Genomic DNA, 27,736 nt, shown 5'->3' with positions numbered 1-27,736 from the left:
TTGAAGTGTTCTCCCACTGGTTTTTGAATGTTATAATTCTCAACGTCTGATTTGTGTCCATTTATCCTTATGCGCAGAGACTCTCCAGTTTGGCCAATGTACATGGCAGATGGGTATTGCTGGCACATGATGGCATATATCACATTGGTAGATGTGCAGGTGAATGAGCCCCTGATGGTGTGGCTGATGTGATTAGGTCCTATGATGGCGTCCCTTGAATAGATATGTGACAGAGTTGGCAACGGGGTTTGTTGCAGGGATAGGTTCCTGGGTTAGTGTTTTTGGTGTGTGGTGGGTAGTTGCTGGTGAGTATTTGCTTCAGGTTGGGGGCTGTCTGTAAGCGGGGACTGGCCTGTCTCCCAAGGTCTGGAGAGTGAGGGATTGTCCTTCAGGATAGGTTGTAGATGCTTGATGATGCGCTGGAGAGCTTTTAGTTGGGGGCTGAAGGTGACAGCTAGTGGCATTCTGTTACTTTCTTTGTTGGGCCCGTCCTGTAGTAGGTGACTTCTGGGTACCCTTCTGGTACCACTACAAAAGTGATTTTTCCTCCTGTTGATAATAGCCCACTTCCACTTTAATTGAATTGTCTCATTAGAACTGACCTCCACTTGGTAAGACAACTCCCATCTTTTCATGTACTATGTATATATATGTGCCTACTGTATTTTCCACTCCATGCATCCGATGAAGTGGGTTTTAGCCCACGAAAGCTTACGCCCAAATAAATTTGTTAGTCTCTAAGGGGCCACAAGTACTCTTCCTTGTTTTCAATCTTGTGACTGTTCCTTTTAATTTTCGTTTAACTAGCTTCCTCATTTTGTGTAGTTCCCCTTTTGAAGTTAAATGCTACTGTGGTGGACTTCTTTGGTATTCCCCTCCCCGCCCAAGGATGTTATTTTTAATTACATTATGGTTGCTATTGGCAAGTGTTTCAGTTGTATTCAACTCTTGATCCAGTTCCTTGTGCCACTTAGGACTGTATCAAGAATTGCCTCTCTCCTTGTGGGTTCCAGGACTAGCTGCTCCAAAAAGCCATTGTTAATGCTGTCTCAAAATTTTATCTCTGCATCCTGTCCTGAAGTGACATGTTCCCAGACAATATGGGGATAGTTGAAACCCCCAATTATTACTGGGTTTTCTGTTTTTATAGCCTCTCTAATCTCCCTGAGCATCTCACAATTACCTTCACCATCCTGGTCAGTTGGTTTCAATAGTATATTCCTACTGCTATACTCTTATTATTTAAGCATGTAATTTCTATCCATAGAGATTATATGCTACAGTTTGATTCATTTAAGATTTTTACTATGTTTGACTCTACGCTTTCTTTGACATATAGTGCCTCTCCGCACCAGCACAACCTACTCTGTCATGTCTATATATTTTGTATTCTGGTAATATCATGCACCATTGATTATCATAATTCCAAGTTTCCATGATGCTTATTATATCAATATCCTCATTTAATACCAGGCACTCATGTTCACCAATCATAGTATTTAGACTTCTAGCATTTGTATATAAGCACTTATAAAATTTGTCAATATTTTGTTTTCTTCCTTCATGTGATGTAACTGAATGGGACACTTTTTCATTTGATTATTTCTCTTTAGCTCTTATCCTCTCTTCTTTACTAGGATAGAGAGAATCCCCATTAATACATCCTCCCCTAAAGGATGTCTCTGTCTGAACCGTGTGCTCCTTCATACCTGTTGGCTTACCATCAGCCCATATCCTATCACAACATCTCATCTCATAGAATTTCAAGTGAACACAGTTCATTTTCACACACTGCTCAGATTATGGGTTCTGAGCACATGGAAATCCAGCCCTAGGCATTTTGGGGCCATCTGGCCCCAAAGTGTCTCAAATGAGACATCATAAAAAATTCAGTAGCCTCATTTGGAGAAAAGCACCCTGACAGACTAAAGGTTTGAAAGAAGAGAGAAGTTGGTTAATAATGGCAGGGGGAGAATTTTTCTGAGCTTAAATTTTCAAGAGTGGCTACTGATCCTGGGTTTCTGAATGCCCTCTGATAGCCAAGGTCCCTTTAAGGGTTCTCATTTTGGACTCTTCCAAAATCTTGTTGCTTTTGTTTCTGGTCCTGCTTATAAATGTGTTGTTAAAAGGGTATCCAAGATTAAGGAAGTCTCCCCTCCCCCCTCACAGTCTAAGTCAATCAAATATTGACACTGCCCCCTGACTCCTAAGGACCACACACCTGTCACTGTAATCCGCTAGCCCTGGGGTACTACTTGAGGGGCCAAGATTGACACATGACTAGAAGCAAGAGTTGGCAAGTGACCATCTCTAAGAACTCCCTCAACTACCCTCTACTGGGTTGCTTAGGGCCTCCCTAAGAGCAGGTTTGACCAATAAGGGCAGGTTCTGGGCTTCGGAGACCCATTTGGAAGAGGCTTCTGTGACCCCGCTTAGAACTCATCCCACTTATCCTTTACCAATTGACATGGGTTTCAGCCCCTGCAGGGCCTCCCAGAAGGGAAACATGTACTAATCAGAACAAGTATAGCACAAGGGTCTAGGTCAGAAACCCCAATCTCTGGAACTCAACAGTTGGCTGGAGGGCAGTGTAGTAGGAAGAGGGCCTGAAACATAAGTCCTTTTATCAGAGGCCTGAGGCCTGGGCTAAAGTAGTGGTCAAAGCTTTGCTGATATAAAGCAAAGTCAGATTGTGAGCAAGAGGCAGGCTCTGCTCACCGAACCTGGCACGAACAGGGCTGATATTGCAGAAACACACTTTCCTAAGAGGTGCTGGGACAGAGCACTCATGCAAACACATTCCAGAAGGGTGGTACCAGAACACTTCGAAACCAACACATTCCCCAAAGATAACAGGAACACGCTGACCCATGCTAAAGGTAGGGTCAGGATGACAGCATGATGGACAGAGATGTTTTGACTGAACCAACAGGTACAAGGCAATGGGTGGCACCTAGCCATGTCAGAGGGGCAATACGTAATTTGTATCGTGTATAAAGAGGTATCTCAGAGAGAGTGTCTTTGGCCAATGTAGCGGGGGAATGGAAGATCCCACCATTCACTGAGCTGTGTCCATTGTGATGGGCATACATCTGCTAGTATAACTGTAGACATTGATGCAGGGAACTAGGACTGTGCTTCGTTGACAATAAACATGACCAAGTGCCTTCCTACCTTAATGGATCTTGTGGTCATTGGGTGGTTCAATCGAGGTCTGCTGTGCCAACTGTCTGTGCAGAACTGGGACAGCATACAGAGAGAACACACATATAGCCAAACATCTGATGACACTGGTGGCCCCGTACCACTAATCTGGTAAGTAAGCAAGCTGCCCTCTGTCAGAATCGTGATCTAACATGGCAGAAAACTATGTTAGGGAACCCCCTTATCCCCTCCCTGTACATCCCCACAGAGTCTGATGAAATTTGGACCAGCTGGATTGCCAGTAAGGGGGCCCATATGAATTTTTAAAAGGAAGTGGGGAAACATGGGCTGAAATATGTAAAGCAATGGCATAAACTGAAGCTTTCAAAAATAATAACAAAAGTAAAAAAAATGTAGAATATTGCAATTAATGGCCATGGCAGTAAGATGGCTTAAACAACATGCCACAATACTGGCCATGCAAATAATGGAAAAAAACAGGGAAGTAGAAGAGGTAACCCAGGCTTTTGAAGAAGCATCCCAGGCTGTCGAGCACTGGAAAGCCCAAGCTCTTTTAGCAGGTCAACAGGCAGTCCAAACGCATGATATGCTCACACAAATAAAGTAGGAGAATAAACAATTGGAAACGGCTGTGGAAAGCCTGCAGAAAAAAGAGGTCCCATCCCTTATTACCCAACAACAGACTTCACGTGACTTTATAGTGCTTCAAGGATGGGGACAGAAATGGAAACAGAGGCCGGAGAGGTCATGGAATGAATAGAGGCAGAGGAATGAACAAAGAGAGTGAATAGGTGTTGCTTGGAATACTGAAGCAGGAGAATCAAGATCTTAAAGGAGAGAATGAGAAGTTACAGGCACAGTTGCAGGCATGCATAATTAATAGACATTTTAAGGAAGGAGACGATAAGGCCGTAATAAAGGTTGTTAAAGTGACTGCTTTGGGTTCTGGATTGAACGATCCTGTGGTCAGCAATCAGGTGGCATAGGACAGCCAGCCCTGAGACTCGGAATATATTTTTCAGCAACCCATGACAATAGATGTCTGGGGGTGCCCCCACTTAAGCATCCGAGTCGGAGATGGGCTTGTAGATTTTCTATTGGATACAGGGCAGGAATTCCCATAGTAAAAGGCATATTTAGTGCGTACCCAGTTACAGACTCTGTACAAATGCAGGGAATATCAGGAAACAAGCAAACATATAATGTAAAAACACTACTTCTCCAGTTTGGTGCACATGCCATTCAGGAGAAGTGTGCCATCGTAGAGAGAGAAAATTTAATTGAAGCTGAAACAATAAAGCAACTGGGAATAATCATAGATTTCCCAAATATGTGTATCAGACAAGGCCTTACGGTAGGAGACGGGAAGGACTATGTTAATCTGATCCCCATGGGGCTTGCTACTCAAACTGTAAAGGCAATAAAATCGAAAAAGCCACCTCCCACACCAAAAGGCTGGGAAATGTGGTGGACTGAAATACAAAATATATGGGCTACAGACTCATTAGACACAGGAAAGGTACAGACTTTGGTTACACTAGAAGGAGATGTGCCTCCGTATATTAAACAATACCCAATACCCCAGGAAGCAAAGGAATCACTAAGACAGGTAATAGAATAACTGGAAAAAGGGAAATTAATCCGGAGGTGCTCGGCCCCTAACGTGGCACCAATCTGGCCAGTAAAAAACCAGATGGAACATGGAGATTAACTATTGACTATCGAAGGTTAAACAAAACTGCTAAACGAGGGGCCCATAGTAGCTGCTTAACCTCAGCTGCTGGAGGTGGTATCCCCTGAAATGAAGTGGTTTTCTGTACTGGATGTGGCAAAGGGTTTTTGGAGTTTACCTTTCAGCCTAGAATCCCAGTATCAAATGGCTTTTTTAATCCAGGGTACTCAGTATTGCTTGAACGTTTTGCCTATGGGGTACTGTGATGCACCCACAATATTCCATGTTGGAAAGATAGTTCAGTATGTGGACGATATCTTGGTAGTAAGAGGAGCATGAGCAGCGGTTACTGGGTTGCTGCCAGGCATATGGCTTAAAAATTGACCCTTCTAAATCCCAGATCAAACACAGAGAAGTGCAGTATCTTGGAATTAGACTCAGTGCAGAGGGAAGAGCAGTAGATAACGAGAGTGAAATGCATTGTTAACCTTCCCATGCCAGTAGATACTAAATCCTTGCAGTCTTTCTTAGGCCTCAGTAACTTTTGCCGAAAATTTATGATGGGATATACAGAAAAGGCAGATCCCTTGTGTGAAGCGCTTCAAAGACTGCAATGGACCTGGATGGAGGAAGCAACTATTGCATGGAAAATTCTGAAAAAGTGGCTAATGAAAGCTCCTACTTTGGCCTCCCCTAACAATGAGTTCCCCTTCATGTTGTGTAATTTCTGTATTGTCAACATGATCACACACGATACTGGTGGCTGGGGAAAGACCTGTTGCATACTATAGCAGGGAGTTAACAGCTCCAGAAAGCAAACTAGGAATCTGTGAACAAATTAGGATCTGCTCTTGCTGCCTACTGCACACTACAAAAGGCACAGGCAATTATTGGAGCAAGTAAAGTAATTGTTAAAAACCATCATGCTCTGAGAAAATTATTATATCAGGAAAATTTATCCAAAGGACATGTGAAAGTGAGTAAGGCTGTACAATGGGTCTTTGCTCTCATTACAATGTTCAGTCAGTCACCCTGAAAGAACCTGAAATATCTGTATAATAGGCAAGGGGAGGCTGCCCCTGCTGCCTGACACCTGGGCTGAGGTGCCCACCCCCCCTCCATTGTCTCTTCCCCTCCCTGCTCTGACCCTTCCCTGAGGCTCCCATTGCCTGCTGCTGCTGCCTGGTGAGTCTTCCTCCTATCTTCTCCTCTTCTACGCCACACCCTCCCGGAGGTTCCTGGGGGGGGGGAGGGGGGAATGATATGAGGATGCAAGCAGAGGGGATCCCTGAGTAACTTTACACAAGTGAAAAAGCCTTCCAGAGACCTAGTAGCAGATCATTGAAACTGTTAAAGGAGCCATTACAGTGGTAATTAAGCCATTTAACAGGCATTTGCCAACATGCAGGAACCCTTTGGCCCCATTCAGCTGGCTTTCATATTGTAGGAGAATGTATTATTTGGGTTAAAACAGTTTCCCAACAACCTGTCAGTAATTCCCATGCTATACCCAGCAGAAGTATTTTTGACTAACCTCACTCAAGGAGAAGCTGATATAGCCAGTGAGTTTATTTCTTGATCTAGTCATTTTATACAAACCCAGTTTAAGTAAACAAGTCTGGCAGGGAATTCTGTGTAAGAAAAGTGATTAAATTACTGCCTCAATGCAGGCTGTCTACGACAAACACTTTTGAAAAAGGAAAGATTAGGCTTCAGTTTGGCACAGGTAGCCTAGTCACTCACTCACTCACCTCCATGCCACACAAAGGAGAATCCATCTGGCAAATTGATGTATAGCTGTTCAGTTCCCATAGGGGAATATTATTAGTGCGTTAAGGTAAAAACGGGGTAGGGTATTGCAGGAGGGGGGGGTCAGCAGCAGGGTGAAGAGGCGTGCAGCGAGCCACTTGCATGGCAGGTGGGGGCGTGTCTCACGGCACATGGGTGAAGAGGCGAGCAGCAAGTCAGCAGTGGGTGGGAGCAGGGATGGGGTCTGGGGCAGAGCAGGGGTAGAGTATGGTGGGCAGAAGAGGTGGGACAAGGAGCTAGCCTCCCCCAGGGGAAGTTTCATCCACCGCCCAAGTGTATGGGGTCTGACTTTTAATGGTCAGGAACATGTTTGTGAGCCCCAAGAGGAATCCAAAGTGCTCCCCAACTTTAAGGAAACCTCAGTTGAACAGGTGATTGGAAAAACAATCTAGTTTGTGGATGGTAGTTCATATTACAAAGAAGGAATGCGAGTTACAGGATTTGCAGAAGTGTGCCTAACTGAAAACACACAGATAAATGACTCTTTTCAGTACAAACTGGAAAAGGGAGAAACCCAATCTGCAGAAATTTCAGCAGTTATAGACATATTGGAAAGAATGAAAAACAAAGAAGTTGCATCGATTATTGGTGCTGATTTGGATTATGTACATAAAGGCACTACCATTTACCTTCCATGGTGGAATACCATGAATTTCACAGGAACAGATGGTTCTGAAATTAAACATAAAATCCTGTGGCAAAAAATAGAAAATCTGACAGTAAATTACAAAAATATCAACATGATTAAAACAAAATCTCCCAAAGGAAAAGGTTCACTAAAATGGGGAAATGATCAAGCTTACAACATTGCCAAGGAGGCAGCACTTACTGGAACACAGTGGGAAGTTGTGCATGGTAACCGCCCTGGCAGTAACCACCCAGTCACAAGCAAAGCAAGAACAAACAATTGATAAAAATAACCAGAAAGGATTGCAAATGATACAGGATATGTAGGCAAAAGATGAGCTAATACAGCAGTGGATTGCAGAGTGTCCCTCAAAATGGAAGGGTATACCTCTGAGAAAGGAAGGTAATTTAATTCTGGCAAAGCCAGATGGTGAAAGGGTTTTAGCCATACCTCTGCAACTGCAACGTCTCCTTTTAGGATGGATACATGACTCTGTTGGGGTGGGGGGCACCCAAAATTAGAAGAAGTCCTAGTAAAGCTTAAAAGGATGGGCTGGTGGCCTGAAATGAAAGAGGATTTAAATGTGCATATTCATAGCTGTTTAACATGTGCAAAGCAAGACCCTGCTAGAAGGAAAAGGTGGGGAGAATTAATGCACCAGGCTTTAAAGGGTCCCTTGCAGTGCTTGCAGGTGGATTTTGTGGGGCCACTGCCCAGCACACTGAGAAAGAATAGATTTTTATTTGTAATGCTGGATGCCTTCAGTAAATGGGTAGAGGCATTCCCCACCAGGAAGGAAGACAGCCATGAAGCTGCTAAAATGCTGATGATGGAAGTATTTCCCAAATGGGGCCTACCACACAGTTTTGATTCTGATAATGGACCTGTATTCACTGGGGAAGTATACCAGAACCTGAATACATGAGCTGGTGTTCCCCTACCGTTGCACATCCCCTACCATCCTCAAGATGGAGGGCAGGTGGAAAGAATGAACAAGTCTCTCTCTTTAAAATTGAATTATCCAAAGTGTGCAATGAGCTGGGAACAAACTGGGACATGGTGTTCCCATGGATTCTTATGAGGGTCCGGAGCCGTCCAAACTGCATGACAGTCCAAGGAGCTGCTTCAGCACAACAAGCTGCAGAACAGCAAAAAATGAAACAAGCATTTGATGAAAACAGTGATATTAAGCAGTGGCAAATAGAAAGCCAAGTAATGGTTAAAAGTGAACCAGCACCTAAGAAATAATTTCAAAGGAAGAATGGCAAGATCCATAGCCAATTAGAGACAAGCTGGGACTTTCATTATATCTGGTTGAGAAAAAAGATCAGCCTTGGGGAAACATGCCATGCCGTTAAAGGAATACAAAGCTTAACCTGTACATTACATGTTCTGTGCTTTATTACAGATTAAAAGTAAAGAATAACCGCTTAAAGAAAGGACAATGGACATATTTCAAATCCGGGCCCTATCTGCGCCTCAGATATTGATGCATATTGCCTGGAGTTAATTAAAAAGATTTGAGGTGTATAGACCTTACCCCCTATGACAATTGAGTGCAAGGGGACAAATTGCGTGGGGAATAGGTAATGTAATCAGCATCTGGTGGAATGATAGACACACCTCGATATGGAAATTGGACTAAAAAGGAAAGCAACCTATTAGACTGTTGGGTCCAGGAATCGGATGGATGAATACAAAACTCACTATTCCCCCATAAACAAGATTTCTCTTTATAAATCCCCTGAATGACCAGGAACTCCTGACTATATTGGACAGGGATTATTGTCCAGGGGATGGAGTTATAAAAATCCCAAAGTGAGAGTGGGTTAATAGGTGTATTATACCTATCACCATTGCTGCTAAAAATAAAAATTAAAAAAAAAACCTAGAGAGAAGCGATTGTTGATTTATATTGTCACAGGATAGGTGGAATGCCTCCATTTATATAAAGAACATTCAGCTAGAAGGCATGGGTGCATACACAATAACTTGGACAATGGCCTCAGACATTAGGAAATGCATTTATAATGTTCAGGTACGTGAAGGGCTCTGCCCAACCCAAACACCAACCTCATCCCCCACCACTAACATCATCACTGACATTATCTCGCCAATGGAATGTCCAAACCTACAACCTTGGCCCACATCAGGAATCTTCCTGCACCCTACCACAGAGTATGTGGTACAGACTGTGGGACGGATATGTGTGCCACTAAAACTACATTTTGCTACCATGACCATGCCAATACTATGCCCCCAACAATACAAAGTCTGATTCTATTCAGAGATTGAAATGCAATTGTGATTTGGAAGGGTTTTCAAAATCCCTTACTAAAGCAGCAAAGGAGAAAAAAGAGAGAGGTCGTATGGGGACCATATTGGGAGGCTCATGTCTTGGCATGTCCATATGAAATTCAGCAGATATCAAAATCTCAATCTGAAAATAAACCGCATCGTTAATGGGATAGGTAAGGCGGTCAAAACAGGAGGAGGCACTAGCAGCCTATTGCTGGATCAACAAGCAATTACAACTGACAACTTACATTCCATTGGTCAGCCACCTGAATTCTACTATCTTGTCAATTATTAACAGTACAAAAAAGAATGACGTTTCACTGGCAGTTGCCTGTGGTGATAGATCGGGCCCTACCAAATTCTCAGCCACAAAAAACGCATCATGGACCATGAAATCTGGTCTCTCCCCCACACCCACACACACAAAGAAATCTGGTCTTTTGTGTGCTTTTACACTGTACTATACAGCTTTCACAGGGGAAACCACTGTTTCTCAAATTGGGAGCCCTGACCCAAAAGGGAGCTGCGGGGGGGGGTTACAAGGTGATTTTAGGGGGGTTGCAGTATTGCCACCCTTACTTCTGAGCTGCCTTCAGATCTGGGTGGCCAGAGACTGGCAGCTGTTGGCTGGGTGTCCAGCTCTGCAGGCAGCAGCGCAAAAGTAAGGATGGCAATACCATACCAGACCATGCTTACTTTTGCACTGCTGCTGGCAGCGGCTCTGCCTTCAGAGCTGGGATCCCAGCCAGCAGCCACTGCTCTCCAGCTGCCCAGCTCTGAAGGCAGCACCGCCGCCAGCAGCAGCCCAGAAGTAAGGGTAGCCATACTGCCCTCAAAGCCCCACCCACACACACACACAATAACTTTGCAACTCCCCAACAACTCCTTTTTGGGTCAGGATCCCTACAATTACAACACTGTGAAATTTCAGATTTAAATAGCTGAAATCATGAAATTTTTAAAATCCAATGACTGTGAAATTGACCAGAATGGACCATGAATCTGGTAGGGTCCTATTCATAGATTCCGAGGTCAGACAGGACCATTGTGATCATCTAGTCTGACCTCCTGTAGAACCCAAGACATAGAGCTTCCTCAACATAATGCCTAGAGGTATCTTTCAAAGAAACACCCAATCTTGATTTAAAAGTTGTAATTCATGGAGAACCCACTGTGATCTTTGGTAATTCGTTCCAATAGTTAGTTACTCTCTCTGTTAAAAATGTACACCTTATTTCTAGGCAGTCTGGGTGGAGCTTTTATCCAGGAGTTCAAGCCTCTGTGGGTATGTCTACATGGGGATAAAAACCCTGTGGCTGGCCCGAACAGCTACACAGCAATTTTTAGCCCCAGAGCCCATGCACCTGAGCCCAAGTCACCTGACCCAGGCCAGCTACAGCGGTGCCGTGGGGCTTTTATCCCTGTGTAGACATCCTCTGGGTGCCATGGCACATGTATTCTTTGGGTCTTCAGGCTTTAAAATACCCTATAGTACAATTCTGCTTAACAACGTTTAAGAACATAAGAAGATAGGAATGGCCAGACTTGGTCAGAACAATGGTGCGTCCAGCCCAGTATCCTGTCTTCTGACAATGGCCAACACAAGATGCTTCAAAGCAAATGAACAGAACAGGGCAATTATCAAGAGACCCATTCCCTGTCATCCAGTCCCAGCATCTGGAAGTCAGAGGCTTAGGGACACCCAGAGCATGGGCTTGCATCCCTGATCATCTTGGCTAACAGCCACTGTTGGACCTATCCTCCATGGATTTATCTAATTCTTTTTTGAACCCAGTTATACCTTTTGCCTTCACAACCTCCCCCGGCAACAAGTTCCACAGGTTGACTGTGTGTTGTGTGAAGAAGTACTTGCTTTTGTTTGTTTTTTTAAATCTGCTGCCTACTAATTTCATTGGGTGACCCAGGGTTCTTGTGTTATGTGAAGGGGTAAAGAACACTCCCTTATTCACTTTCTTCACCCCAGTCATGATTTTGCAGAGCTCTGTCATATCCACTCTTAGTAATCTCTTTTCCAGGCTGAACAGTACCAGTCAGTGTAATCTCTCCTCATATGGATGCTGTTCCATATGTTTAATCATTTTTGTTGCCTTTCTCTGTACCTTTTCCATTTCTAATATATCTTTTTTGAAATAGGGTGATCAGGAACAGCCAGCATGGATTCACCAAGGGAAGGTCATGCCTGACTAATCTAATCGCCTTTTATGATGAGATTACTGGTTCTGTGGATGAAGGGAAAGCAGTGGACGTATTGTTTCTTGACTTTAGCAAAGCTTTTGACACGGTCTCCCACAGTATTCTTGTCAGCAAGTTAAGGAAGTATGGGCTGGATGAATGCACTATAAGGTGGGTAGAAAGCTGGCTAGATTGTCGGGCTCAACGGGTAGTGATCAATGGCTCCATGTCTAGTGGGCAGCCGGTGTCAAATGGAGTGCCCCAGGGGTCGGTCCTGGGGCCGGTTTTGTTCAATATCTTCATAAATGATCTGGAGGATGGTGTAGATTGCACTCTCAGCAAATTTGCGGATGATACTAAACTGGGAGGAGTGGTAGATACGCTGGAGGGGAGGGATAGGATACAGAAGGACCTAGACAAATTGGAGGATTGGGCCAAAAGAAATCTGATGAGGTTCAATAAGGATAAGTGCAGGGCCCTGCACTTAGGACGGAAGAATCCAATGCACAGCTACAGACTAGGGGCCAAATGGCTAGGCAGCAGTTCTGCGGAAAAGGACCTAGGGGTGACAGTGGACGAGAAGCTGGATATGAGTCAGCAGTGTGCCCTTGTTGCCAAGAAGGCCAATGGCATTTTGGGATGTATAAGTAGGGGCACAGCGAGCAGATCGAGGGACGTGATCATTCCCCTCTATTCGACATTGGTGAGGCCTCATCTGGAGTACTGTGTCCAGTTTTGGGCCCCACACTACAAGAAGGATGTGGATAAATTGGAGAGAGTCCAGCGAAGGGCAACAAAAATGATTAGGGGTCTAGAACACATGACTTATGAGGAGAGGCTGAGGGAGCTGGGATTGTTTAGTCTGCAGAAGAGAAGAATGAGGGGGGATTTGATAGCTGCTTTCAACTACCTGAAAGGGGGTTCCAAAGAGGATGACTCTAGTCTGTTCTCAATGGTAGCAGATGACAGAACGAGGAGTAATGGTCTCAAGTTGCAGTGGGGGAGGTTTAGATTGGATATTAGGAAAAACTTTTTCACTATGAGGGTGGTGAAACACTGGAATGCGTTACCTAGGGAGGTGGTAGAATCTCCTTCCTTAGAGGTTTTTAAGGTCAGGCTTGACAAAGCCCTGGCAGGGATGATTTAACTGGGAATTGGTCCTGTTTCGAGCAGGGGATTGGACTAGATGACCTTCTGGGGTCCCTTCCAACCCTGATATTCTATGATTCTATGATTCAGAACTGCACACAGTATTCAAGGTGTGGGCATATCATGGATTTATATAGTGGCATCATGATATTTATTGTCTTATTATCTATCTCTTTCCTAATGGTTCCTAGCATTCTGTTAGATTTTTTGACTGCCGCTGCATATTGAATGGATGTTTTCAGAGAACAATCCCCAGAGACTCCAAGATCTTTCTTGAGTGGTTACAACTGATTTAGACTCATCATTTTGTGTGCATAATCGGTATTCTGCTTTCCAATGTGCATTACTTTGCATTTATCAACATTGAATTTCATCTGTCATTTTGTTGCCCAGTCATCCAGTTTTGTGAGATTCCTTTGTAAGCTCTTTGGACTTAACTTTCTTGAATAATTTTATAGCATCTGCAAAATTTTACTCCTTTTTCCAGATCATTTATGAATATGTTGAATAAGACTAGTCCCAGTACAGACCCCTGTGGGACAACGCTCTTTATTTTTTGCCAGTCTGAAAACTGACTACTTATTCCTACCATTTGGATAAGAATAGGTCTTGGAGTCATTGTAGACAGTTCTCTGGAAACATCTGCTCAATGGATAGTGGCAGTCAAAAAAGCGAACACAATATTGGGAATCATTAGGAAAGGGATAGATAATAAGACAGAAAATATCATACTGCCTCTCTAGTCCCCCAGTGAAATTAATAGGCAGCAGATTTAAAAACAAATAAAAGAAAGCATTTTTTCACAGTCTACCGGTGGAACTGTTTGCCAGGGGAAGTTGTGGAAGGCCAAAACTTTAATAGGGTTTCAATAAGAATCCGATAAGTTCAAGGAGGATAGGCCCATCAATGGCTATTAGCCTGAGTGGATAGGGCTGCAACACCATGTTCTGTGTGTCCCTAGCCTGTGTTTGGGAGAAGCTGGGAGTAGGCAACAGGGGATGAATCACCTGATGATTGCCTGTTCTGTTCATTCCCCCTGAAGCACCTGGTATTGGCCATTGTTGGAAGACAAGATCCTGGGCTAGATGAACCATTGGTCTGACCCAGTATGGCCATTCTGATGTTCTTATATAGAACCCAGATGTACCTGCCCCCCCGCGCTGTAACCCACTAGACCCCACACCCCTCCCAGAGCTGAGATAGAACCCAGGAGACCTGACAGGATCTCTCTCTCTCTCCACAGAATTAGTAAGAAAGTAAGAATATACCTTAAAATAAAATTTAAACCTATCCAGTATCCCTTAAGTGACTTTCCATAAGGTGTCAGAACATGTTAATATTAGAGCTGGGTGGGTCTAATTTATTTAATTTTCTTTCTTTTTTTTTTAAATAGGAATTAGATACAGTGCTCCTCTCAACTAATTGTTAAGTTATCTACCAAAAAAGAGTTTTCAAGTGAATAAGTACCCCCTGGAATCATGGTTAAGTTGCCCCCCACTATCAAAATCAGTAGAGCATCCTCCAAAAGATAGGGGGAAAAGGTGCCAGAAATTAGGGATCAATCCAATACCCATGAAATCAATTGAAAGAACCTAACTGATTTAAGACAGCTTTAGATCAGGTGCTTAATAATGTGAGCTTTAAGGCAAAACCTAAACATACCATAAAACTGAAAGCACATAATAAAACACATACATTTTTTCCCCCAAAAGGACCGAATGACCAAACTTTTCCACATTGTAAAGTACAAAAACAGGTAAACCTTGTACATGCACCTAGGAACAGAGATCTTCACTGATTCAGGTCAAAGGAAGACTGCTAAAACAGCATCAGATGTGGCCAGCACATCATTTGGTGGTATTTCATGAAAGAATGCACTGAAGACAAGGTAGAGGTCTGGCAGATCCCTACATACAATGCCCCATGTTAATCTACACAGGATAAGGCCACTTTGAGTGAGTCACAACTGATTGAAGTTTTAGCTCTTTTAGCTGTTTTGTAGGTTTGCTGAATGGTCATCTTAGTCTGTCTGGAAATAGCAGATTTGGGTGGGGAGGAAGCAGACAGGTGATGTCTCGCTTGTTTAGAATCAGCAAGATGTCAAACTTTCTCCAAGATTTGGTCCTGTGCAGATAACTCTTATTCTAACCCCTTTAGGTGCCTCAAGTGCTTTATTTTAAAATCACAGAATCACAGGAATGTGGGCTGGAAGGGACCCTGAGAGGTCATCTAGTCCAGTGGTTTTCAAACTTTTTTTCTGGTGACCCAGTTGAAGAAAATTGTTGATGCTCGCGACCCAATGGAGCTGGGGGTTTGGGGTGTGGGAAAGGCTCAGGGCTGGGGCAGAGAGTTGGGGTGAGGGCTGAGGGGTGGGGCTGGGAATGAGGGGTTCAGGGTGTGGGAGGGTGCTCTGGGCTGGGGCAGGGGGTTGAGGTGCAGGAGGGGATCAGGGCTCTGGGTGAGAGGTTTGGGGTGCAGGAAGGGGCTCCAGGTTTGGGGGGGGCTCAGGGCTGGGGATTGGGGTGCAGGTTTGCCTCAGGCGGCTCCCAGTCAGTGGTGCAGCAGCGGTGCTAAGGCAGGCTTCCTGCCTGTCCTGGCATCGCGGAGCACACTGAGCCCCGGAAGCAGCCAGCAGCAGGTCTGGCTCCTAGGCGGAGGCGCGCAAGTAGCTCCGCGTGGCTCTTGCCTGCAGGCATCACCCTCCCACCCAGCTCCCATTGGAACCAGCCAAGTGTGTGCGGAGCCGGTGCTCAGGGTGGGGACAGCACGTGGAGCCCTGTGGCCCCCCCGCCTAGGAGCCAGATCTGCTGTTGGCCACTTCCGGGGCGCAGGACGGTGTCGGAACAGGTAGGGACTAACCTGCCTTAGCCAGGCAGTACCGCCGATGGGACTTTTAATGGCCTGGTCGGCGGTGCTGACCAGAGCCACCACGACCCAGTGCCTTACATTCTGCAACCCAGTACTGGGTCACGACCCTCAGTTTGAAAACCACTGATCTAGTCCATCCTCCCACACTGAAGCATGACTGAGCAGACCTAGAGCATCTCTGACAAGTGTTTTCCAACCTCTTCTAATAAACCTCCACTAATGGGGTTTCCACAACCTCCCTTGGAAGCCTGTTCTAGAACTTAACTGCCCCAATAGTTAGAAAGCTTCTAAAGCCTAACTTAAATCTCTCTTGCTACAGGTTAAGTCCGTTACTTTTTGTCCTACCTTCAATGGACATGGAGAACAGTTAATCACTGTCCTCTTAGAACAGCCCTCAGCGTATCTGAAGACAGTTATCAGATTCCCCTCACCCCACCCCAGTCTTGTTTTCTCAAGACTAAACAAGCCCAGTTTTTTTAACTTTTCCTCATAAGTCAGATTTTCTAAAAAATGTATTATTTTTGTTGCTCTCCTCTGGACTCTTTCCAATTTGTCCACATCTTAGAGAGTGGCACCCAAAACCAGACACAGTACTCCAGCTGAGGTCTTACCACTACCAACTAAAGTGGGACAATTATCTCCTGTATCTTACATATAACACTCCTGTTAATACACCCCAGAATGATATTAGCCTTTTTTGCAATGGCATCATTTTGACTCATATTCAATTTGTGATCCACTATAAACCTCAGATCCGTTTCAGCAGTGCTACTGCCTAGCCAGTTAATATCCATTTTTTAGTTGTGCATTCAATTTTTCCTTCCTAACTGTAGTACTTTGCACTTGTCTTTACTGAATTTTATCTTGTTTATTTCAGACCAATTCTCTGATTTGTCAAGGTAATTTTGAATTCCAATCCTGTCCTCCAAAGTGCTTGCATCCCCACACCCAGGTTGGTGTCACCCAGAAACTGTATGAGCATACTCTCCACTCTATTATCCAAGTCATTAATGAAAATATTGAATAGTACCAGACCCAGAACTGAGCTTTGCAGGACCCCACTAGATACGTACTCCCGGTTTGACGACGAACCACTGATAATTATACTTTGAGAACACTCTTTCAATCAGTTAAAGTGGCAAAGAGTCCTGTGGCACCTTATAGACTAACAGACGTATTGGAGCATAAGCTTTCGTGGGTGAATACCCACTTCGTCGGATGCATGATCCGACGAAGTGGGTATTCACCCACGAAAGCTTATGCTCCAATACATCTGTTAGTCTGTAAAGTGCCACCGGACTCTTTGCCGTTTTTACAGATCCAGACTAACACGGCTACCCCTCTGATACTTTTCAATCAGTTGTATACCCATTTTATAGTAGTTTCATCTAGACGACATTTCCCTAGTTTGCTTAGGAGAATGTCATGTCCTGTGGGCCTGTGCCAAAAGGGAATATTGGTTTTATTCAATTACAATGATCTCTCAGATTTGTGAAGACTAAAGCTTTTAAAGTAAGATGGGTAGAAATTTGTAGGTTTTACTATTTAAATTTTTAGATGCTTCATAGTTTTTAAGGCCAGAAAGGACCATTGTGATCGTCTAGTGGGACCTACTGCATAACAAAGGTGATAGGACTTCCCTGAATTAATTCTTGTTTGGATTATAGCATATATTTTAAAACCATATCCAATGTTGATTTAAAATTTTCCAGTGATGGAGAATTCACCACAACCCTTGATAAGTTGTTCCAGTGGTCAATTATTTTCCCAATTAAAAATGTGCACATTATATCCATTTTGAATTGGCCTAGTAACTGGATTTTATTATACTATTTTCTGCTAACTTAAAGAGAAATCTATTATTAAATTTGTGTTCCCCATGTAGGTACTTGCAGACTGTGATCAAGTCACTCCTTAACCCTCTCTATGTTAAGCTAAACAGATGGCACTCCTTGCGTATTTCACTATAAGACATGTTTTCCAATCCTTTAATCATTCTTGTACCTCTTATCTGAAACCTCCCCAAATTTCCAACATTCTTCTTGAACTGTGGACACCAGAACTGGACACAATATTCTGGCAGTGGTTGCACCAGGGTCAAATACAGAGGTAATATAACCTCTCTTCTCTTATCTGAGATTCCCCTGTTTATGCATCCAATGCATTTGCAAATTTTGGCCGCTGCATCACACTGGGAGCTCATGTTTTGCTGATTGTCCACCACAACCCCCAAATCTTTTTCAGTCACTGCTTCCAAGGAGAGAGTCCTCCATCCTGAAGGTATAGTATGCATTCTTTGTTCCTAGATGTATACATTTACATTTAGCTGTATTAAAACACATACAGTTTGCTTATGCCCAGTTTACCAAGCAATCCAATCACTCTGTATCAGTGATTTGTCCTCTTCATTATTTACCACTCCTCCAGTCTTTGCCATCTGAAAACTCTCTCAGCAATGATTTCGTTTTCTTCCAGGTCATTGATGAAAATGTTAAATAGCACAGAGCCAAGAATCGACCACTGGGAGACTGCATTAGAAATACTGTGGAAGTAAAAAAGGGATAAAGGGGATTTGGATGCAGACATCTTAGTTTTCTTAGGAATAGAGTAAGAATCAGGCTAACTCTAACTCTAATAACGCAAGACTATAAGGCAGGGTCTGGGAGAGGGGGAAGCGAGTGGGAAAACTGTAAGAGATGCTGTTTGACCTTGTGTTAGATAAGAATGGAACGCAGACTGTAGCAGGAACTGCTGAGAAAAGTAAGATATCAGGAAGGAATATGTATAAACAAGACACAGCAGTTGATCATTACTGTATGCAACAAAAGGTATAAATGCTTGCCCTAATTGTTTATAGGGCGGAGACCTGCCTAGGAAGGGGGAATCCCTGTCCGTGCGCACTCTCCCCCTTGCAATTGCTTGAGAATAAACTGTCTCTGACTTGTTGTAAACAACCTAAGAGTGAGGACTGAGTTTTTCTTCCACAATTTGGTACTGTGACTCAGATGGCAATGCCCGGCTGAGACAGTGACAGCTACTGCGGACCGTTCCCCTTCGAATCCCATGGCGTCACAATAGAGGTAAGAGACCTTTTGAAATCTCTATTGGGGTATTGGAGGAGGACTGCCCGTGGGGCTGCCTGATACTTTGGGGCTTATGCCATGCGAACTTATTGATTAAGCAACAAGATCAGATGCAAAGCAGTACTGAGGAACTGTTGCTGCCCTCAATAAGGTTAGTTATATGCGATACTGAGGAGTAGTCTTGACACCCTCAATAAGGTTAATGCATCAGTGCTGAGGGATTTTGGCCACCTCAAATAAGGGAAAGGTTGTATTAAGTCTGGACATAAAGAATTAAGGTTATTGTTAAATAAAATGCATCAAGATATGGGGAATGAATGTGTGTGTATGAATGAGTGAAGGGGGGTATGAACCGCTGACCAGGTCCAGGACTTCAGCTGACTCCAGCTACCCCAGGGCTAGCCCATGTGGGAGTTCTGAAAGCAAGGGGGGTCAGCCGAACCTTGTGACCCAGCGGAGAATTTTTCCTTACTTATGAGCCGCTGACCAGGTCAGGTCTGAAACTGCTAGTCGGTGGAACCTGTGACCCAGTGGACCCTTTCCTGGGTTGTGAGTGAGTGAAAATCTTTCCTAATTTATGAGCGGCCAAATGGACAGGGGTCCCATATGAGCCACTGAGCGGACAGCATACTCCCCTGTGTGATTGCAAAATGGGTGGGGGACAGTCTAAGAATTCCCCTGCACCACCGAAGGGTACCCCTGTGTACTACATGTATGTGCATAATGATCCTAGGATCTGCAGATATTTAGAAAATTGGAGTTTTTACACGCATGATAATCCATCTAAACGATTCCCACTAGACGGTACCTTCGATCTAGATAAAATCATATACCTCAGAGGAACCCTTAAATCCCCCAAAATCCCTGATATACAGTGGGAACAAGTTGTTTATTGGTGGGAGGAAGCTACAAAGAGACTCCATGAGTCTCGAGTGTGGAGTCTGAAGGACTCCTAGGAAAAATTAAAAACTCAAGTACAGGATTTGAAAACTAAATGTAAAGAATCTGGATGCCTCCCTGCCCGAGCCACTCCCTCAGCTCCTTTATATCCCCAGTTAGTCAAGACTGAGAGCGAGGAGGAAACCGCTGAGGACATTGTGGATTTTTTCAGCAGTGCCACACGCAGCAACCATTGCCTCCTCCCTCCCCTCCGCACGTTGCACCTTCTAATGAGCTCCACGCGGCAGCCTCACCACCGCGTGTATCGACTCTTTCTCCTGGAGGGGGGCCTTCCTCTTTGCCGCCCTACCAGCAACCAAGGGTTGATTCCGATCCCTCTAGCAGCTCACCCGACCCTGATTTTTCTAGCCCAGTTTCCCACCACACTAGGAGCCAGACATTAGTGTTTCAGGCTCCCCTAAGACAATTACCTGGTGATGGAAATTATTTGGTTACAGTTCATGCCCCTTGGACACCAGGGGACCTTAGAAATTTAGTAAAGGGACTTCCTAATGTTAGAGAGGAGCCAGAAAAGTTTAGAGAGGAGGCAATTCAGTGTTACAATCCATCATGGGCAGATGTTAACCAACTCTTGTGAGTAGTTCTGCCAGCCGAGGTTCAACAACGACTAATTGCTCGGGCCCAAAGGCCCAGTGCTGACCCTGGAATAGGAGATGCCCTGACTGAGGCTAGGAATCACCTCTTGAACGCCATTCCGGAGGTCTGCCCTAGGAAAACGGATTGGACAAAGATCAATAACTGTAAATAGAACAAAGGCGAATCCCCCGCCGATTATCTAGATAGACTAACTAAGATATTTGAACAACATTCAAGAATTGCCCAGCCTGCCACCAACACCAGAGAGGCAATGGGGACTGCCTTTGTTCAGGGACTCTTACCAAAAGGATAACTAGCAGCAGTTAAGGGTTATCTGCATCGGCTGGCAAACGAAACCTCTTTCTAAATTGGTGACAGTTGCCAACCATTGTACAGCTTGCATAAAGCAGAAGAAAGAAAATTGTGAAACAAAACTCTTGGCCTTGCAGTTGCAAACTTATTAATATAGAGGCCGTGGGGTAATGAGGGGCGGACGAGGTCGGGGGAGAGGGAGAGGTCCCTCATATCCTGCACTGACAGGGAGCACTGCATGCCACTTTTGTGGCCAGGAGGGACGCTGGAGAAATGAATGCCCAAACTGACCGCCTCAAAATCCTCCACCCCCTTTCCCAAACCCTGAAGCGCCTGCTTCTCCCCCACAAAACAACTCGTATTAGGACAACCTGAGGGAACGTAACTGCGTCACGAATCCTTTAGTTCCTATGAATCAAGAAGGCCCATATGTAAACTGTGAAATTACAGGAGAATCTGTTGCTTGTCTTGTGGACACTGGAGCTAGCAGATCAGCCTTAAGATCTTTGGAGTTTCCCTCTGTTCCCTTGTCATCCTCGTCTACTAATGCCATTGGTATCTCAAACCAACCTATTCCACATCCTGTCACAAAACCCCTTTCTGTTTCCCTGGGACCCCTTTCTGATCAACAGGCCTTTTTACTCAGCCCATCCTCTCCTGTTAATTTGTTGGGACGGAATCTTTTGTGTAAATTAGGCTGTACTATCTATTGTACACCAGATGGCGTATTCTTACAAGTTCCTGATGAGAATACCAATCTGGTGCTGGCTACACTGCACACAACAGAGCCAGCCAGACCGCCTGCAGCTCTCAGCCCTGATCTTGTTCACTTGTTGTCACAAGTGCCCTCTTATCTTTGGTCTCGGCATACAAGGGTCGGTCCTCGGGCTGGTTTTGTTCAATATCTTCATAAATGATCTGGAGGATGGTGTGGATTGCACCCTCAGCAAGTTTGCAGATGACACTAAACTAGGAGGAGAGGTAGATACGCTGGAGGGTAGGGACAGGATACAGAGGGCCCTAGACAAATTAGAGGATTGGGCCAAAAGAAATCTGATGAGGTTCAACAAGGATAAGTGCAGGGTCCTGCACTTAGGACGGAAGAATCCCATGCACCGCTACAGACTAGGGACCGAATGGCTCGGCAGCAGTTCTGCAGAAAAGGACCTTGGTGTTACAGTGGATGAGAAGCTGGATATGAGTCAACAGTGTGCCCTTGTTGCCAAGAAGGCCAATGGCATTTTGGGATGTATAAGTAGGGGCTTTGCCAGCAAATCAAGGGACGTGATCGTTCCCCTCTATTCGACATTGGTGAGGCCTCATCTGGAGTACTGTGTCCATTTTGGGCCCCACACTACAAGAAGAATGTGGAAAAATTGGAAAGAGTCCAGCGGAGGGCAATAAAAATGATTAGGGGATTGGAACACATGACTTATGAGGAGAGGCTGAGGGAACTGGGATTGTTTAGTCTGCGGAAGAGAAGAATGAGGGGGGATTTGATAGCTGCTTTCAACTACCTGAAAGGGGGTTCCAAAGAGGATGGATCTAGACTGTTCTCAGTGGTGGCAGATGACAGAACAAGGAGTAATGATCTCAAGTTGCAGTGGGGGAGGTTTAGGTTGGATATTAGGAAAAACTTTTTCACTAGGAGGGTGGTGAAACACTGGAATGCGTTACCTAGGGAGGTGGTGGAATCTCCTTCCTTAGAAATTTTTAAGGTCAGGCTTGACAAAGCCCTGGCTGGGATGATTTAGTTGGGGATTGGTCCTGCTTTGAGCAGGGGGTTGGACTAGATGACCTCCTGAGGTCCCTTCCAACCCTGATATTCTATGATTCTATGAAGTGCGGCAGATCCAAATAGCTGAACCAGTTAAGATTTTTGTTGATCCTTCTAAATCACTTCCAAGGGTACCACACTACCCACTGCGCCCTGAAACAGAGGAGCGATTAGCTCCAGTAATTGATTCCTTGTTACAGCAGGGTATTATTGTTTCTACTACTAGTTCTTATAATACACCTATTTTCCCCGTAAAGAAACCAGGAAAAAACACCTATTGGTTTGTTCAAGATCTACATGCGGCTAATGCTGTTGTCTTGCCATCTTTTCCAGTGGTTCCTAACCCAGCTACTATTCTTTCTTGTATTCCCCCTACAGCCACTCACTTTACTGTTGTGGACCTTTGCTCAGCTTTCTTTTCCATTCCCATTCATCCTGATAGCCAATATTTGTTTGCCTTTACCTATAAAGGGCTCCAGTACAGCTGGACTCGCTTACCCCAAGGGTATACAAAATCTCCATCCCTGTTTTCCCAGATCTTAAAGAAGGATCTGGACGATGTGGTCTTTCCAGGAAAATCTATACTTATACTATATGTGGATGATCTTTTGTTGGCGTCCCCTTCCTCTGAATCCTGTACAACTAATACTTTAGTTCTTCTGACAGCTCTTGCTGCCAAGGGTCACAAGGCATCTCAGGAAAAACTGCAGTTGTGCCAACCCACAGTTCATTACCTTGGTCATGATAGTTCACCTGGCACTCGCCATTTATCAGATGCTCGTATGACAGCCATTTTAAACATGCCTAGGCCAGTCACTATTTCTCAGATGCGAACCTTCCTTGGTATGACTGGGTACTGCAGACAGTGGATTTTGGGTTATGCAACAGTAATTAAGCTATTGCATGATCTGATTAAGTCAAGCACCTCCGAGCCACTTCCATGGTCCCCAGAGGCTAAACATGCCTTTGTAGCCATTAAACAAGCCTTTTCCAGTGCCCCAGCCCTTGGGCTTCCTGATTATGCTAAACCATTTATTCTTTTCTGTCACAAGCATAATGGGTTTGCTTTGGCTGTACTAACGCAAAAACACAGAGATAAACACCATCCCCTTGCTTATTACAGTACTACCCTAGATGCTGTGGCAGCTGGATTTCCTCCCTGTCTCCGAGCTGTAGCTGCAGCTGCCCTTTCTGCAATTATCTGAATCCACAGTCTTAGGATCGCCCTTAACTGTCGCTGTACCTCACGCTGTGGCAGCTCTTCTGTTGGAATCTAAGACACAACATCTGTCTATTTCTCACCCTCACTAAATATGAGCTTGTGTTGCTATCTTTGTCTCATATTACCTTGGCTCACTGCCCCATTCTAAATCCTGCCTCTATTGCCTGGGCCGGAAGACAGGAAGCCACATGACTGTGTATCTGTGACTTCTGTTCTTATCCGTCCGAGAGACGACCTTATGGATATGCCTTTGCCAAATCCTGATCTCATTTATTTTGTGGATGGCTCGTGCTTGCAAGATTCTAAGGGTAAATTGGTGGCTGGTTATGCTGTATGTTCCTCATACTCTGTTATTGAAAGCGCTTTCCTTCCTTCTGTTTTTTCAGCCCGGATTGCTGAGCTTATTGCCTTGACTCGAGCCTGTATTTTAGCTCAGGATCAAGCGGTTGCTATTTATACAGATTCTCACTATGCCTTTGGAGTGGTACATGATTTAGGTTTATTTTGGAAGTACAGGGGTTTCCTTACATCCTTGTTTCTCCTATTAAGAATAGTTTGTATGTATCTGTTCTTTTGGATGCCCTTTTATTGCCCAGAGCTGTTGCTGTTGTTAAATGTACAGCTCACCAGACCCCTCATGATGAAGTTACACGTGGAAATGCTTTGGCTGATTCTACAGCCAAAACTGCGGCCCTTTCTACCACTCAGGCTGCGTACACTTGTGCCTTGATTGAGCAGCCTCTGCTAGCTTCTTTTGAAGATCTTGCCAAGATCCAGGAAGCGGCACCAGAGGCTGAGAAATGTTCTTGGGGTGCTGCTGGGTGCATTTTTCACCCTGATCACCTTTAGCTTTCCCTGGACGGCCGCCTGGTTGCGCCTCATGTGCTCTTGCCCTATTTTGCTCGCGTGTACCACGGAGCGGCTCCCGTAAGCAAAGGGGGGATGGTTGCTGCAGTTAAACAGAACTGGCATGTGCTGGGTTTTTCTTCTATAGCACACGTCTACTGTCAACAATGTAGGATTTGCCAGCAGCACAATGTTGGTAAAGCTGTTAAAGTTAGGCAGGCAGCGCATCCCCCTCCATGGGGACCTTTTGTAAATATTCAGATTGATTTTATTCAATTGCCTAAATGTTGTAATTATGAGCATGTGTTAGTTTTAGTTGATGTTTTTTCAAGCTGGGTTGAGGCCTGCCCTTGCAGAAGGGCAGATGCCAAGACTGTTGTGAAACTTTTGCTTAAGGATTTTGTACCACGATTTGGCATACCTGTGAGTATCAACAGTGATCGTGGAACTCATTTTACAGGACAGATTGCAGAAGAGTTATGTGCAGCTTTGTAGATCCAACACAACCTCCACTGCCCCCACCATCCACAGTCTGCCGGGACAGTGGAACATCAAAATAGGATTTTGAAAAATAAACTGGCCAAGATCTGTGCTGAGATGAACTTAAAGTGGCCAGATGCCCTCCCACTAGCATTGATGAATATGAGGGCCACTCCCAATCAAAAGACTGGACCCAGCCCTCATAAGATTCTGATAGGACACCCGATGTGGCTTCCAGTGGCACCTCCGCTGACCCTTGCCCAGATGGACATTCATTTAATGGGTGACACAATGCTTAATTATTGTCAGGCACTAATGAAATGTGTTAGGACTCTTTATACACAGATGAAAGAAGCCCTACCCAAGGATCCTGAGCAACCCTGCCACTCACTGGAACCAGGAGACTGGGTCTACATAAAGGTCCATCAGCGAAAGACCCCCCTGACCCTGTGCTGGAAAGGCCCTTACCAAGTCCTGTTAACTACCAACACTGCTGTGAAGTGCCAAGGACTGACTGCCTGGATCCATGCTTCTCACTGCAAAAAGGCCCCTCCACCTCGAGATGACTCTCCGACTGATGATCGGTCTATCTCTCCTTCTGGTGCTGCTGTTCCTTCTTGACAGCAGGAGAAAAGGACACGGTGAAGTGCCAGTAACCTCTCCCTTGTCCACTGACAGAACTACCATGCATTTGGATTTCGCTAGAAGAACCAAATCATTACAGGGTGATATGCTAGTAACCTCTTCCCTGCATAATGCTAAACCACGACTGTTCCAAGAGAGAAGAAGGAACACTCACTCTGTTGAAACCACTGAGGTCCAGGAATTCCTGACAACAAAGGACATTAAAAATTGGCCCTGGTGGAGGAAACGGAGTATTGTATATTGGCAGGGAGGGAACTGCGGGGACCATTCTCAGGAATGTGGATGGTTTGAGTGGTGGTTTGGATTTTTTCCAGGGTCAGGGCTTTGTGCTTACAGACAAGTACCATTGGAATGTACTGCCCTCTCTAATTGGCTTCCTGATGACGAATACCAAAGACCCCTTGCTGCCACGAACATTACCCCCATCATCCCCTCCACCTTTGCCACCATCCCTGTAATTTACCCAAATACAGACAACACTGTATATTCTAACGAAACCCAATGACCAAGACCTTCATATCTTAGTGATTTACTGAAATTTTGTTCAGAAAATTTATTTTTTAAAGTTCAGTATATGTCATATGAGCAAACAATTGAGTGGAAATAGAAATATAGGATATCACTACAAATGAGCCCCAAGAATCAGAAATTGAGATTAATGGGTTCTATAGTGAGGTAGACATGATGGCCGTTCCTGGAGTCTGCAGTATCTTAGATGAAAGAGGCCCTTATTGTTATTTGGTCATCCAATTAGTGAATAATCAAACATATACCCAAAGAGTCTGTTCTGCCACTGGAAATTTTACCTGCATTGAAATAATCCCAGTAACTAATAATTTAACCTGCACCATATTGCAATATACCCCTTCCTATGCTATTAATACTAATGCCTCTTGGAAATATATGAAAGTGTTTAGCCAACAGATGTGGTACAGTACTTCACAAAAGAGATGAGTTAGGATATCTATGGACTGTGATTAATACTGCACTAGAGACTATAAAATTAATGCTGCCCTTATCCAGTTTTCAGGTCACCTCTACATATCCTAATTGCTCAAAAGAGGCTGCCATTAGGTTAGCACAGCAAAGGGCCTGGGTTTCCTCTAGAAAGAAGAAGGACTTGGCTAGACACCTATGGGATGGTGCCAATAGCATAGCTGCAATTTGGAATATTTACAAAGGCCAACAACATGAAGAGAAATTAGGACAGTTGGAAAAAGCCACAGGTCTTATTACCGGAGCACAGTTAACTCAGGTACAGGCTGGAGTCGGTGAATTACATGTTGTCTCCGCCCTTAGTTCAATGACCCAGAAACTTCTGACAACGATGGTATACGGTGACCAGATCACAACAGTAAAATATCAGGACACATTGGGGTGCCGTCGACCCCGCCCACAGTCCAACCCTGCTCCTTCCAGGCTCTGCCCCCACTCTGCCCCAGGTCCCGACCCCTCCCCACTCAGCCCCACCACCATACCCCTCCTCACGCTCTGGCCTGCCACTGGCTTGCTGCATCCCTCTTCAGTCCCCCACCCACCACTCACCTCCTCTCACCCCCTTTCACCTGCCACTCACCTCCTCACTTCCCTGCCAGAAACCCCCATGCCTGCCCCGAGAACCCCCACGCACTGCTGGCTCGCCACTCACCTCTTCACCCTCCCCACCTGCTGCTCGCCTCCTCATCCCCCCCGACCCGCCCGCCACTGGCTCACAGTTCACCTCCTCACCCTGCCCACCCACCGCTGGCTCGCCACTTACCTCCTCACCCCTCCCGCCTGCCCACCCACCGCTGGCTCGCCACTTGCCTCCTCACAACCCCCGCCTGCCACTCGCCTCTTCACCCCGCTGCTTGCCTTCCCCCCGTCCCCCGCTCACCTACTCACCCCTCCTGCTTGCCTCCTTACCTGATTATCGGGACAAATGGCGTCCCGATCGTACATCAGTTGGGACGTGGGACAAGGAGTTAAATATTGGGACAGTCCTGATTTTATCGGGACATCTGGTCACCCTACGATGGTACTAAATATCACTGAGGCTGGAAAGGCATTGCAG

At 45.0% G+C, this 27,736-nt stretch overlaps 1 long non-coding RNA gene across 2 annotated transcripts in view; it reads left to right on the top strand.

Annotated features, from left to right (window-relative positions):
* The first annotated feature begins 18,354 nt into the window (after window positions 1-18,354).
* LOC144930253 (uncharacterized) overlaps window positions 18,355-27,736 on the top strand; it is a 56,350-nt gene continuing 46,968 nt past the window's right edge. For both annotated transcript variants that reach the window (XR_013635423.1, XR_013635422.1), the window contains exon 1: window positions 18,355-18,862. This is a non-coding gene — a long non-coding RNA (uncharacterized LOC144930253). The remainder of the gene's footprint in view (window positions 18,863-27,736) is intronic.

Source organism: Lepidochelys kempii, chromosome 2 (assembly GCF_965140285.1).
Source record: "Lepidochelys kempii isolate rLepKem1 chromosome 2, rLepKem1.hap1, whole genome shotgun sequence".
Classification (NCBI taxonomy): Eukaryota; Metazoa; Chordata; order Testudines; family Cheloniidae; genus Lepidochelys; species Lepidochelys kempii.
Note: the sequence above shows the minus strand (reverse complement) of the source record. Positions and strands in the feature narration are given on the sequence as shown.